The following is a 13,876-nucleotide window of genomic DNA, read 5'->3' on the forward strand; positions in this document are numbered from 1 at the left end:
TCTCTATTAAGAAATAATGATTTAACATCCAAGTGAAGAACCTTCCATTCATTTTTAGCAGTGAAGGAAAGTAATAGCTTCACTGTCTCTAATCGAGTAATCGGAGCAAAGACTTCCTAGAAGTTAATTCCTTATTTTTGCATGTAACCCCTAGAGACAAACTCACTTTATATTTAACTATGTTTATATTAGTACTCGTTTCATTTTGTACACCCACTTCAAACTGATTGCCTTGTGTTTGGGTGGTAGTTCCACTATTTTTCGGGTCTTATTCTTTTCCAACGCATCAATTTCGACCTTCATTGCCTCGTCACATACTCTGTTAGTAGTTCATGTACCATCATTTTTCTAATCCCAAGTTTCATTTTTTTTAATTACTATGATGATCACCTAAATTTCTACATCTTCTAGGTCTTAAGTCTATAGGCTTTTGTTCCTTGTTCGTGTTCCGAATATAGTGCTCTTTAACTCCGATCATCAGGTTTTTTAAAATAAGCATCTACGATCTTCATACGCGCTAGGTTTTCAAAAATTATAACATCACTAATATCAGGTTTTTCCCCGTCCAGGCATTATATGGAGTCTTTCCTCAAGACTCGCGTTGGTAGACTATTTAAGATGCATACTGCATGGCAAATCGCTTCTCCCTACATAACAACTTATATATATTTCTCGTTTAATTAATTAACAAGCTTCAAGCCATAATTGCTACATTTCAATTTCTCCGCCCAAAAATTCATTTTGTTGTGGAGTATAAGGAATTGAAAAGTTCATGACAATGCCATTTTCTTTGCAATATAACTTGAATTAATTCAACATGAATTCTCCTTCCTTGTCTGTCCTAATTACCTTTATTTTCTTGTTTGTTTCTTTTAGAACCTGAAACCTGAATTTCTTGGAAGCCTCCATTGCTTCATCTTTGCTGGAAAGCATACACTACAAGAAAATAAGGCTAAATACAACCGCACAAATACAACCGGAGTCAAATTCAACCACTTTCGGTTGAATTTATGGGGCGCGGCTAAATTCAACCGCATGCGGTCGTATTTATTTATGGTCGTATTTACGCGGTCGAATTTAGCAACAAATACGACCGTATATGGTTGAATTTAGCAGTACTCCTATATTCCACCGTATTCGGTCGAATTTAGCCTTATCAAAAAATGGGGGGAATTATCCCGCCAGGAAATTTTTTTTGACACTCCTAAATTCAACCGTTTTCGGTCGAATTTGATATTTTGAAATGGCGGGAAATTTCATGCACTTTTAAAATATTGGTTGCAAAAATGAGGGGAATTTTCCGCTTTTTTAAAAATTGTAATTTTAGTAGAAATCAATTGTATTTATCTATTATGAATGAATTCGGTAATATTAATTATTTTCAGAATTTTATTTTTAAAATAAATTAATTAAGTAACTTTTTAACTTTGTACATGTTATTTGCGAACCGAGATGTTCACGAAACAAATATAAAGATTTATATATATTTTAGTGATATGATAAAAATTTAGAAAAAAATAAAAGTATTTGGTTTGTTATTTTAACAGTCAACTAGTAGTTTGACAAGTACTTCTTACTAGGGGTGTACAAACGAACCGCTCGCAACCGAACCGTATTTTGCGGATAATCGCGAAACGCGGTTTGGTTGTGGATTTAAATTTTAAAAACCGTTCATTCGCGGTTTGGATGCGGTTTTAAATTTTTAAAACTCGCAAAATTGCAACCGCAACTCGCAACATATATTTATAATAAAATATATTTTCAAAAATGTAGTTGATATCATAAAACTAATAAGTATATACATTTATTAACTAATCTTAGGTTAATGTTAAGACTTCGTTCATAAGATTCACAATCATTATAAGATATATAAACAAACAAATGGAAAATGTAATCAACATGTACTTTTTTTATCCTTTTCTTTTTTCTTTTCTCTCGCCTCCATATTTTTGTATGTTTTTAATATCCACTACAAGAAATTTGCAATCACACAACACCTATGAAACAACGGTCGACCAAAAAAACCGTTGCCCCAAATTAGGAGACGACTGGGGAATTTTTTTTCTGCGAATAACTTGTTGTTAGACAACATGTAGAACAACGGTTATAGCAGTTTTTCGAAAGACTTGTCTCTGTGGCATCCTCTTATCGAGGTAGACAACAGTTCTTAAATTGCACTGTTGTCATAGATCTTTAACATAACAGTCCAAAACCGTTGTTAATAAGCTAACTTATTGTAATCTCAGACAATGGTTTTGGACTAATTTGAAAAAACAGTTGTTACAAAATATACATATAAACAACGGTTTACGGAGTCTGTTGTATAAAGGAGTCAACAGAGAAGCATCATACAACGGTTTTACAATTTTGACAGAATAACTGTCGTCTGTTTACAAGAAATCATGGCACCACCTGATTGGTGGAAAATATTTCACTTGGATCGCTGAGTTGGCGAAATGAGAGTCGTTGATTGATTTTACTTGGATTGCTTAGTTGGAAGAATGAGAACCGTCGATTGTGAGAATTTATCACACAACGGTATTTTGCAGAAACCATTGTGTAAAATCTAAAATTCAGATTGGTTGATAATTAGTGAAATAATCTTTTAAAATGACTTTTTAGACAATCAAACCTTATGGATGTTAGCATATATTGATTTTAGCCATGTAAAAAAATAATAAAAAATTTCAAAATTTATCTTGCTTGACTTTATAAGGAAAATGAGGTAAAAGTACAACTTCCTAAAACAAGATTTGTTGCCGATTAACGAAATAAATTTTTCAAATGATTTTTTGGGCGATCCAACCGTACGGATCTTAACATATATTGATTTTAGCCACGTAAAAAATATAAAATAAAATAAAATTTATCTTGCTTGAGTTTTTAAGGAAAATGAGGTTGAAGTACAATTCTCTAAAACAAGATTCGTTGTTGATTAATGAAATAATTTTTTGGACGATCCAACCGTACGGATGTTAAAATATATTAATTTTAGCCATGTAAAAAAAATTTAAAAAATTTTAAAATTTATCTTGCTTGACTTTATAAGAAAAATAAGGTAAAAGTACAACTCCGTGAAATAAGATTCATTGCCGATTAAGGACATATTTTTTCAAAATATTTTTTGAACGATCCAACCATACGGAATGTTAAAATATATTTATTTTATCCATGTAAAAAAATAATAAAAAATTTCAAAATTTATCTTCCTTGAGTTTTAAAGGAAAATGAGGTAAAAGTACAACTCCCTAAAACAAGATTCGTTGCCGATTAACGAAATGAATTTTTTTCGACGATCAAACCGTACGGATGTTAACATATATTGATTTTATCCATTTAAAAAAATAATTAAAAAATTTAAACTTATCTTGTTTGTGTTTTTAAGGAAAATGAGGTAAAAGTACTACTCCCTAAAACAAGATTCGATGCCGATTAACGAAATAAATTTTTTGAATGATTTTTTGGATGATCCAACCGTACGGATGTTAAAATATATTGATTTTAGCCATGTAAAAAAATAATAAAAAATTTAAAATTTATCTTCCTTGAGTTTTAAGGAAATTGAGGTAAAAGTACAACTCCCTAAAACAAGATTTGTTGCCGATTAACGAAATGATTTTTTGAAATGATTTTTTCGACGATCAAACCGTACGGATGTTAACATATATTGATTTTAGCCATGTAAAAAAATAATAAAAATAAAATTTATCTTGTTTGTGTTTTTAAGGAAAATGAGGTAAAAGTACTACTCCCTAAAACAAGATTCGATGCCGATTAACGAAATAATTTTTTTGAATGATTTTTTGGACGATCCAACCGTACGGATGTTAAAATATATTGATTTTAGCCATGTAAAAAAATAATAAATAATTTCAAAATTTATCTTCCTTGAGTTTTAAAGGAAAATGAGGTAAAAGTACAACTTCTTAAAACAAGATTCGTTACCGATTAACGAAATAAATTTTTCAAATGATTTTTTGGGCGATCCAACCTTACAGATTTTAACATATATTGATTTTAGCCACGTAGAAAAATAAATAAATAAAATTTATCTTGCTTGAGTTTTTAAGGAAAATGAGGTAAAAGTACAACTCCCTAAAACAAGATTCGTTGCTGATTATCGAAATAATTTTTGAAATGGTTTTTGGACAATCCAAATGTTAAAATATATTTATTTTAGCAATGTAAAAAAATAATAAAAAATTTCAAAATTTATCTTCCTTGAGTTTTAAAGGAAAATTTATCCAACCATACGGATGTTAAGATATATCAATTTTAGTCATATGAAAAAATTATTTAAAAATGAAAAATGATTTTTTCATTTTTCACACCATTTTTGGTTTTCCCCCTTTAATTTTTATTTCCCCCTTCCTTCTAATTTTCATTCCCCCCCTTACCTCCCCCTTCCCCTTTCTTTAGATCTGACCCCTCTTCTTCTCCTCTTTCTACTCTTCCATGTCTCTCCCACGACTTTTCTTTTTGTCCTCTCTCTACATGGTTTTGTCATTGATTAAGTGTGTATTATGATGGGTTTAGATTTTTGAGTTTTCAAACCCTAACCATCTCCCTCTACAATGTTTAAGATATAGTTGGAATGACAATTTTGACGAGAGCAAAGATGAGAGTATCGATAGTGCTTGGAAGGTGAGGCAATTTGTATTGATATTTACTAGTAGGCTTACCCCTCTTCCTCTTCTGCTCAGACATGGCCAATCTTTTTACTCCTCCACAAAATCCAATCTTCATCGCCGGTCATTCAAGAAACTCTTCAGTTTCCTATCGAGGTTCATATTTTATGTTAATTATTGGATTTTTGATGTACCCTTTTGAATTCTTGATAAATCTTGCTGACCCCTATTTGTGATTTGTGTGATTTCACAAAGTTAGTTGTGGTATTAGAGGAATTGGTATTGGCCATAGAGTAAACATTGAATTTTGTTCTTCTTGTTCTTGCAGGTTAAATGGAAATTACTAATTTTAGCTGATTTTGCAGGTAATTTGGGCTTTAAAATGGGCATCTGAATGAATTGGTAAATATATATGCTTTATTTGGAGTTTTGTTCTGATTATTTATGGGTTTTGGTTTAACTAATTGGAGATATTTAAAATTGATGGTCCTCTATTTTACACAAAAAACTCCTCTGTCTAAATTCCATAGTGTTCTTCAGCCATAATTTTGAGTGAATGACACTTATATATGTGTGTTAATTATGTGGTTGTTAAACACAGGGAATGTGCTAAAGAACCGGTTAGGTTCCACTCAGGTGCAGCAGAGAATAAGCTGAAAGCTCATATACAAGAAGTACTCAAATGCTGAGGGAGGAGCTGTTTCTCTTCTTCCACGGGCCACAGGTAGTAATAGATCAAATTAATTTATGACTTCCAGATGAAATTGGAGAGGGTACGTTTTCTGGCTATTACAGATAATTCAATGGTACAACTTCATACTTTGAGTCCAACATATACTGTGATGATTATTTTCTGTGTGACCTTAATTTCCTTCTCCATTTCCAAGCTGAATAACTTGAAAATATGAAACATTTCAAATTGATCAGCTTCATACTTCTGCTAGTTTTTTTAAGAATACTAGCATATACTATTTGTGACTCTTACCTATTTTTCATACTTTCTTAATTCTTTTTCCACAAGTATTTTCGTTTGTAATCTAATATTTTTAGAGAAGCAAACATGTTATTAACTTGATTGCAAATGATTCAGCAAAAACAATTTTCCTGTTATGAACGGCTTTTAGTATCTAGATTTCCTTGTCAGGCCACATAATTGAATTATATAGTAGATATATCTACACAGTTTTGTAGATTGTATCTAGATAATGGACATATATATGTTATTTTGCAAAAGTTGTTCTGCCTATGCTACATATACTAGGAATGTTATGTTTTTTTTAAAACCGACTGGATTCAGAACCGCCTTGTGCAGATCTAGGGCTGTGGTATTGAAGTAGTTATCTTTATTAGTTTTGTTCTTTTAATGCATTATACATAACTGCACTTCATTTTAATACTAAAGATGTATAATATTTATGATCCAGTGGCTTGAATCAGAAATGCTGCGGCTCACTCATCTTCATGATAGAGCAAGTGATTTAGGTAATAAGAAAAAATATCCGTTGCTGTTAATTTTATGTTTCGTTCTCTCTGGGTTTTTCTTCTTCTTTGAACATTGTAAACAATCATTATGGATAAGTTATATACACATGCTTATGGCAACACAGGTGATTTACCTTGTGATATAGTAGTATTTAATTCTTACTTCTGAAGATAATGATAGTGAAATTGACAGTAATAAATAAGGTTTGCTTCTCACCTATCTGTCTATAATATAAACACTATTATTCAATAATCTTTTTATAATTACAAAAAAAGTCTTTTGTTTGTTCAGAAATATGTGTGAGGGATAAAGGCTCTGGCTTTAGCAGGAGAGGAAGGGAGCCAATATCTACAGGAAGTAATGATATAAATGATTCCTGGAGTGGTGACAGGAATATACTAGTAAGAATGGAGAAATTGACACTAATTTACTAGACTAATATATATATGCTCTGTTTATATTATAAAGAATTAGCATTTTATCAATGATCATCAACAATAGGTATTGTCAAAGGTGGGTTCTACTTTAGGGATAGTAGAACATGGCGTTGAGTGCCGTATTTACCTTCATATGTACCTTTTCGGCAGGTAATTGCTCTGTGAACTCGTGTTATACTTTTCTTACATTGAGTACATGAGATTTTACATTCAATATATGTTTATGAAGCTAGCCTTCCTGAAGATGAGTGGCATTATGCGATTTATGACTATGATTTTGTGACCGTAGAGAATTGGCAGAAGAGCAGAATTTTCTTCATTGAATGGTAAGTACAAAATGCAAGGTCTTAAATTTGCTTTATTTGCATTCCATTTCGTTAAGTTCATTTATTTATGATCTGTATATGGTTGTAAAGGTGTCCAAGGTAAGGAGCAAAATGATTTACGCAAGCTATAAAGACAGGTTTAAGAGGGAATTTGACGGCATCCAGCTTGACTTGCAAGCCACTGATCCCACAGAAATGGGACTTGATGTTTTCAATAGCCAAGCTGATTAAAATGTGTACATTAATGAGCATTAGTAGAAATAGATTTTAAGTTATAATTGTAATTCTTGTAGAGAACCATTGTATTGTAAATTTAATTTCAATTGTGAAATAATAATTGAATTATTATAATACCATTTTATTTGAAAACTGGTTTAATTTAAATAATGAGATTAATTTTATAAACAGTTCTGTGAAAGCCACATTAAAAATTATTAAAACCGTTGTATGTCTCAGTGCACATAGTTTTTTTTAAAAACTGTTGTCTTTTGATATTATTTGCAATGGTTTGAATCTTTTACACCATTGCGTAAAGCTGTTGTGAGCATAGCTAAAACACAATACCCAAAAAATAAAAAACCGTTGCGTAAAGTATCTCATACATTTATTTCTTAATAAAAACCATTGTGTAACTATATGAAATAAATACATAAACTGTTGTAGGAGTTAATTCTCATAACACTATTTTTAACTATTGTGCCTGTAAATTGTTACAACGGCTAAAAAACTGTTGTTTGTAGAATATTATAAAGGGTCATATGCGTTGTGTGAATAAAAAGAGACAATGGTTTTATATTCGGTTGTGTGATGTATTTGTTACAATGGTGCGTAACCATTGTATGAGTGCCAAACACACCGCCCCCGGATAGACAACGAAAAATTCATCTTTTAGACAACGGTGGAAAATCATTGTCTTATTCAATATTTCTTGTAGTGATCCTTGCTCCACATGGAGTATTAGTTTGTATTTTATTTTTGAATGCAAATTTATAACGTAACTTAAACTTGAATTTATTAATATTTCAAATTTATTTTTTATAAATTATTAAATATTTTAAAATAAGTGGTTGAACCGCAAACCGATCCGCAATAACCGCAAATTCGCAACCGCAATTGACGCGGTTAACCGCAACCGTATTTGCGGATGACAATTTTCTAAAATTGCTCTTCGCATTTTGGTTCGACTTTTACCACAAAACCGATCTGATCTGAACCGCGTACACCCCTACTAGGACCGATTGGATGTTTTATAACTTCATGCGTTAGTTGCTTCCAGAGTGGGTAATTCCTCCTGGGTAATTTTTCTTTCCAGAATTTTCTGGTTTATCCGGTAACATAAAGATTTTTCTTTGTCTATTAGCTTTTTTGTCTTGTTATATTGGTTACTTATTACAGATTATGTTCACTTCAGACACATTTGAAAGCTTCTATAACTTAGCACAAAGCTCATATCATGAAGTTAGAACTGAATATCTGATCCTTAGGCTATTGGATAATGATGAATTAAGTCCTCATCAGGTTAATGATGTCAAGGATTACATTGATGACTATGCAGAACATAATCAGGTCTACCTAAGCCAACTTCTCTACTTTTGCATTATAATTATTTTAGTTCGATTGTTGAATACTTTTTTGACATTCCCTAGTATTTTTATCATTCAAATTTTTACATAGCATTATTAGAACTTTGAAGCATGTGCTGATTTAGATTCACTCATTTTAAATAACAGTTGCTCAATTATGTTGGCGGCATAATAAAGCTTTTTTTTTCTTTGCACTAAATTTTAGGAGGACTTTGACGAGTTCAGTGATATTGATGAACTTTACATTTCTTTCTGCTGGAGAAGGTGAAGGCACTTGAAGATTTGTTCATGATACCCCATGGACTTGTGAAGGTGGAATTTTCTGACGAGAAGCTGCAAGATAATTCTTACTGGGCAAAGGTATCACAAAATCCTTCTACTTTCTGCAAAAACAATTAGCTTAATTTTGTCATTGTTCATGTATATATTTACCAGTATTTTTCTATATCAAATAGTCTGCAGAGTGGTGCTGAAATTGAATACAGTGCTAAAGCACAAGAAGTTTTGGGGCAGGTTAGAGGAAGGTATGTCTACCTCTGTAATATGCACAAACAGGATCAAATCGATTCTGTCTCATTGCCCTTTCTTTCTTTCTTTTTGAATATTTAAGAAGAACCAAAAAGTAATTTGTATGAAGAGACAAACAAAATTTATTTTGTCCATTTATTTCCCTTACTTTTACATAGAATTAATTTTTTAATAACGACGTGGATGCTGATGGAATTGGAATATTTTTGCAACTTGGTCTTTCATGTTTCTGGAGTTTCAAATTTTAGCCTCCTCCCCCTGAAACTCAGTAATAAATGGTTGAATTTTATTCCATGATAAATTCCGTAGTTGTGTGGCATTTGAAGTTGCTTACATAGTTTGTTATACCTTTGAAATCCGATTATTAGTGTTACTTATTTACCTTGCACCAAGTGAAAGGCACGCTTATGTTTCTAAAATTATTTGTCTCCACAATATGTTGTACATTTATGGTACATAAGTACATTCTTTAGGGGAAGAACAATTGTAGCATTGCAGGATAGGATATTTTACAAATGAAAGGATTTAATTCTTCGAGAATAACATTGATATATTATAAACTCCCTCTTGTCCTTTGTATAGATAGTTTGACTTTTGACAGAGAACTCAAGGTAAGAACACACAACTTTTTCCAGTTAAAACTATCTAGTATTTATTCATAAAAAAATTACAAAAATAATAATTTTAACTATGTGGTCTAGATACTTTGAAGTGTGTACAAAAAGTCATACGATCTGTAATAAGGACACAAGGGAGTACATTTTATAAAAACCGGTTTCTCTCCTGATGTATGTTGTACATAATGATCAAGTAAGATATTTTAGGAGTGGAATTTTCGTTTCGGCAGCGCTTTAAATTTGCTACATAGTAGGTGTAATATTGGTTTTTTATGGTGGTCGATTGGGAAGATATATATTTAAATTCCAGTATATGCACAAGTATTAGGTTATTTTTTGACATGTTCTTAAAAAATAAATGTGACTAAATCTTTTTCATATGTAGAGATGGAAGTTGTGTGTATTTGTCTTGGACTTTATTCTTTTGGGCCTTGTATGTAGACATTCTTCTGTGGTGAACTGGTGATCAAAAATTGCCAACTTTGTAAATATACCATTAAATTGTTCTTTGTATTTAACAACTCTTCAATTATGTGCCTGTTGACAGGGACTTTCGACACGAGAAGACAACAAAGAAACGGGGTAGCTATAGAGGAGGAATGATAGATCTGCAATCTCACTCTGTAAAGTTTAATTATTCAGATAAAGATTAATGACCAACACTTGTGGCTTCCATCATTCTCATTTTTACCTCAATGAGGGGTTTGCTTGGGTATACTTTGGCTAAAATTGTTAAAAATGTAAAAATATTTTCAACGATTTTTTCCTTCTAAAATTGATCGAAGTCCAGATGTTTGTTTATTTTTGCAGTGAATACACTTTATTTTCTTGCTATGTTAGGTCTTTTCTTAAGAAGTTGAAATTTACACACTTTGTCTATAAACTTCTTATACATCACTTTTAATGAATTAATACTGATGTCAAAAAAACAATTGTACATCACTTTAATGAATAAATACTAATGTCTCAAAAGCATTGTACATCACTTTTAAATAAGAAAAACTTATGTAAAAAAAATTAATGTACATCGCTTTTTGATAAAAAACTGATGTCAAGACTGACATGTTCAAGTCTAAATTGAAACATAGACATCACTTTGTTTGGAGTAAAACTGATGTCATATAGCAAATATAGACATCACCTTTACTGAATAATTTGATGTTAATATTTTATTTTACATCACCTAAAAGAAAATAAATGATGTCTATGTGGCAAAAAACATAGCTCATTATATGTTTAATCTGTTGTAATAGTTGTATTTATTAATTAATTATTTATTTCTAATATTTTTTATAAAAAACTAATGCATGGACATCAGCCAGTTTGCCGATGTCCTAAGCAAGTAAAAGACATCAGGGTTATGGCCGATGTCTAGAATAGGAAGCACCGACATCAACATCGTTGCCAAACAGCATAGACATCGGCCAACGACCGATGTCTATGGACATTTTTCTTGTAGTGTTAATAGCCTCTCGCTAACATCATATTATATTTGTTGCTTGTATAACTCAATTCAAATCTCCATCTTCTATGTATAATTGAGCTAACTTACTCTTTCTGGGTATATACATATAAACGCCCTATGAATTCGCTATACTGGTAGCGTTGAAGCCAACTCACTTTCTATTTATCCTGCCTATTTTACTATCTAGGAGGGACCAGCATAACACATCTTAATTCTCTTTTTCTTTCTAATTCTAGTAACTCATGCTTATGAGCATTTCCAACTGTTACTCAGTGTTGAACCTCGTCCCCATATGTTTCTTCGTTCAAATAACCTAATTTGTAATCACTTTCCATCGCATTCGTGGCTCTTTAATCATTCCCATAATCTTCTTTTCATCTATAAATGATGTACTGAGACCATGGCGTATTGATTTCTGACGTTGATTATGATATTTTTCCAAATACCTTTCTTATAATTTCTCAGGTCTCATCACTTTAATCACAACTCAACGTCTCTTACCGATATTAAATCTATCAGTTACTAACATAACATGAATCAACTTTCATTTTATACATAGGGAGCTAAATTACCCTTCTTAGTCATATACATTTGAACATCTTATGAACTCATCATGCATGTAACAACAAGGCCGACTCATTCGTAATCATTATATCTATATCATTGTCTCAATATACTAACTTAATTTATACTAATCTGCTTCTCTTTCTATTCTACTTACTTCTTGCGTCTCCTTCTGTTTGGTTAGTCTGGCCTATAATCAGTTTTCAATCGTATTTGAGAACCTTTAGCTGGTCTCTTGTACTTTCCATCCATCTGCGCCCGATATACTGAGCTCATGGCGTCTAATGCTTCGAAATGTTCTAAATCTTCCAAAACTAAAAATTAAAAAAAAATCTCGACAATTGCATTTAACTCACCACTTGTAGTATACTTCAATTTCTTTTCATCAATATCAAGTATATTCATCGAGCGAGAATCTTTTACTATCTGAAAGGAATATTAGTTTGGCAATTGAATGAATCATAACTTATTAACCGAACTCTTGGTACTAATACTTTATTTGTTGTCATATCAAATTAGATATCAATATGAACTTTGATACTCACAACATTCCATACTGAAGTCAACATCAATCATCTATATGAATACCAACCTTTGATATCTAACAACAAAGTGAGTATCTGCATCATCTAAAACTGGATCAAAACCTGTTCTTCAATTCTGAAACTTTTCCATTCTTTATCCGCTCCCCAGCAATCTTTGTGATATTCACTATCTTTCTTTTCTACTCAAGACTCTGTCTCTGAATGGATCTTGCTTTGGTTGGTAATTAACCATACTTTCGTAGCTCATAATTAATTATAACCAGAATTCATACCTTTGAAGATTAGAACGCAGTTGCTGAATCTCTCACGCATTCGCATGCATATCTTCAGGTGTTCAACTTGGTCTTCCTTAGTTCTTGAAGTGGGCGAGGATGTTATTAATTAAATACAATTACACTATCCAATTACTCCTTATAACACTATGTTCATTTAATCTTCAACTTACAATTTCTGATAACTGATGCGTGACTTTCATACCTCCATTTTATTTTCTCCATGATCACTTTTGTGTATAGCGCGAAGTACTCTTTATTTCATTATTCTTTCATTCCATATTTCTGAAGTTTTCATTCACTCAATATCTCATTCCTACTAGGTTATACGATACAGGGCTTTTGACACCAGCTCGACTCCATACAGTAATTGATGAGAAATTCTTACCTCATTTCTCGAGGTAACCTTGGTAAATCATTCGTTAGAACCTTCGGGGCTTTTCTTTAATTCTAAAGAATTCCGATATAAGATTAATTGTAATGTTCTTCTTTAACAGTTCACCACTAATACCTTGGTTTAATATCCCTTATTTACACACATTCTTTGAATGAAATTTCTATCTTCAATTATCGGCGCTTCACTTCATTCTCCTATCAGTTCTGACACAGCTGACGTTCACGACTTTCTTATATCCTGGACTATTTTATAAAATTTCTTTCTATTTTATAAATTTCTTTATCATCCTACGTCTTGCCTCTTCTGCTCAAATATCATAAGCATCTATCAATAATTTACTCATGGAATTCTATTCAACACATACTTCTATCTACCCTTCGTTTTACCCAAATCCGATTAACAGATTGAAAGTTATGCAATAATCAAGCAAATACCGAATATATAGACCGATAGTCAATTAACAAGTCACATATAGCATATAATACATCACGTAATCAATGATATATCATTTATAAAGAAGTCTCGGGTCATAAATAGGCTTTCTGGTATTTAAAATGATTTTTAAAACATTTTTCAGAATTAAAACGAGTCGTTGGATCAATTTCGGAATAATGAACAGGGTTCGGTTGGCCGATTCTGGCTCGAAACAATTTTATACTAATTATCGAGCCTTGGAAATAATTTAGAATAATATTTTAAAGCTCGAAACTATTTTTTCAGAATTTTAAATCATTTTTTAATAATTAAATCTAATTAAATAATTAATTAAAATCAATTAATTAATTAAATCAATTAATCAATTAATTTTCAAATTAATTGACCAACTAATCAATTAGAAATTAACTGAAATTAATTAACTAATTAATTTAGATTTATTTTGGAATTAAAAATAATTTTCGGAATTAAAATACTAATTTTTAGAATTTTCAGAAATTAAAAATGAATTTTTACAATAAAAATAAATAGGAAATGTGATTTTTAAACATTTTTAAAACAGGAATCCAACTTTTGCAAACTCTGGAAACTACAGG

At 31.2% G+C, this 13,876-nt stretch overlaps 1 long non-coding RNA gene across 1 annotated transcript; it reads left to right on the forward strand.

Annotated features, from left to right (window-relative positions):
* Window positions 1-8,776: 8,776 nt before the first annotated feature.
* LOC141704178 (uncharacterized) lies at window positions 8,777-10,263 on the forward strand. The gene is made up of 3 exons (XR_012567863.1): window positions 8,777-8,817; window positions 8,913-8,981; window positions 10,150-10,263. It is a non-coding gene; the product is annotated as an uncharacterized LOC141704178 (long non-coding RNA).
* The last annotated feature ends 3,613 nt before the right edge of the window (window positions 10,264-13,876 follow it).

Source organism: Apium graveolens, unplaced genomic scaffold (genome assembly GCF_009905375.1).
Source record: "Apium graveolens cultivar Ventura unplaced genomic scaffold, ASM990537v1 ctg7525, whole genome shotgun sequence".
Lineage (NCBI taxonomy): Eukaryota > Viridiplantae > Streptophyta > Magnoliopsida > Apiales > Apiaceae > Apium > Apium graveolens.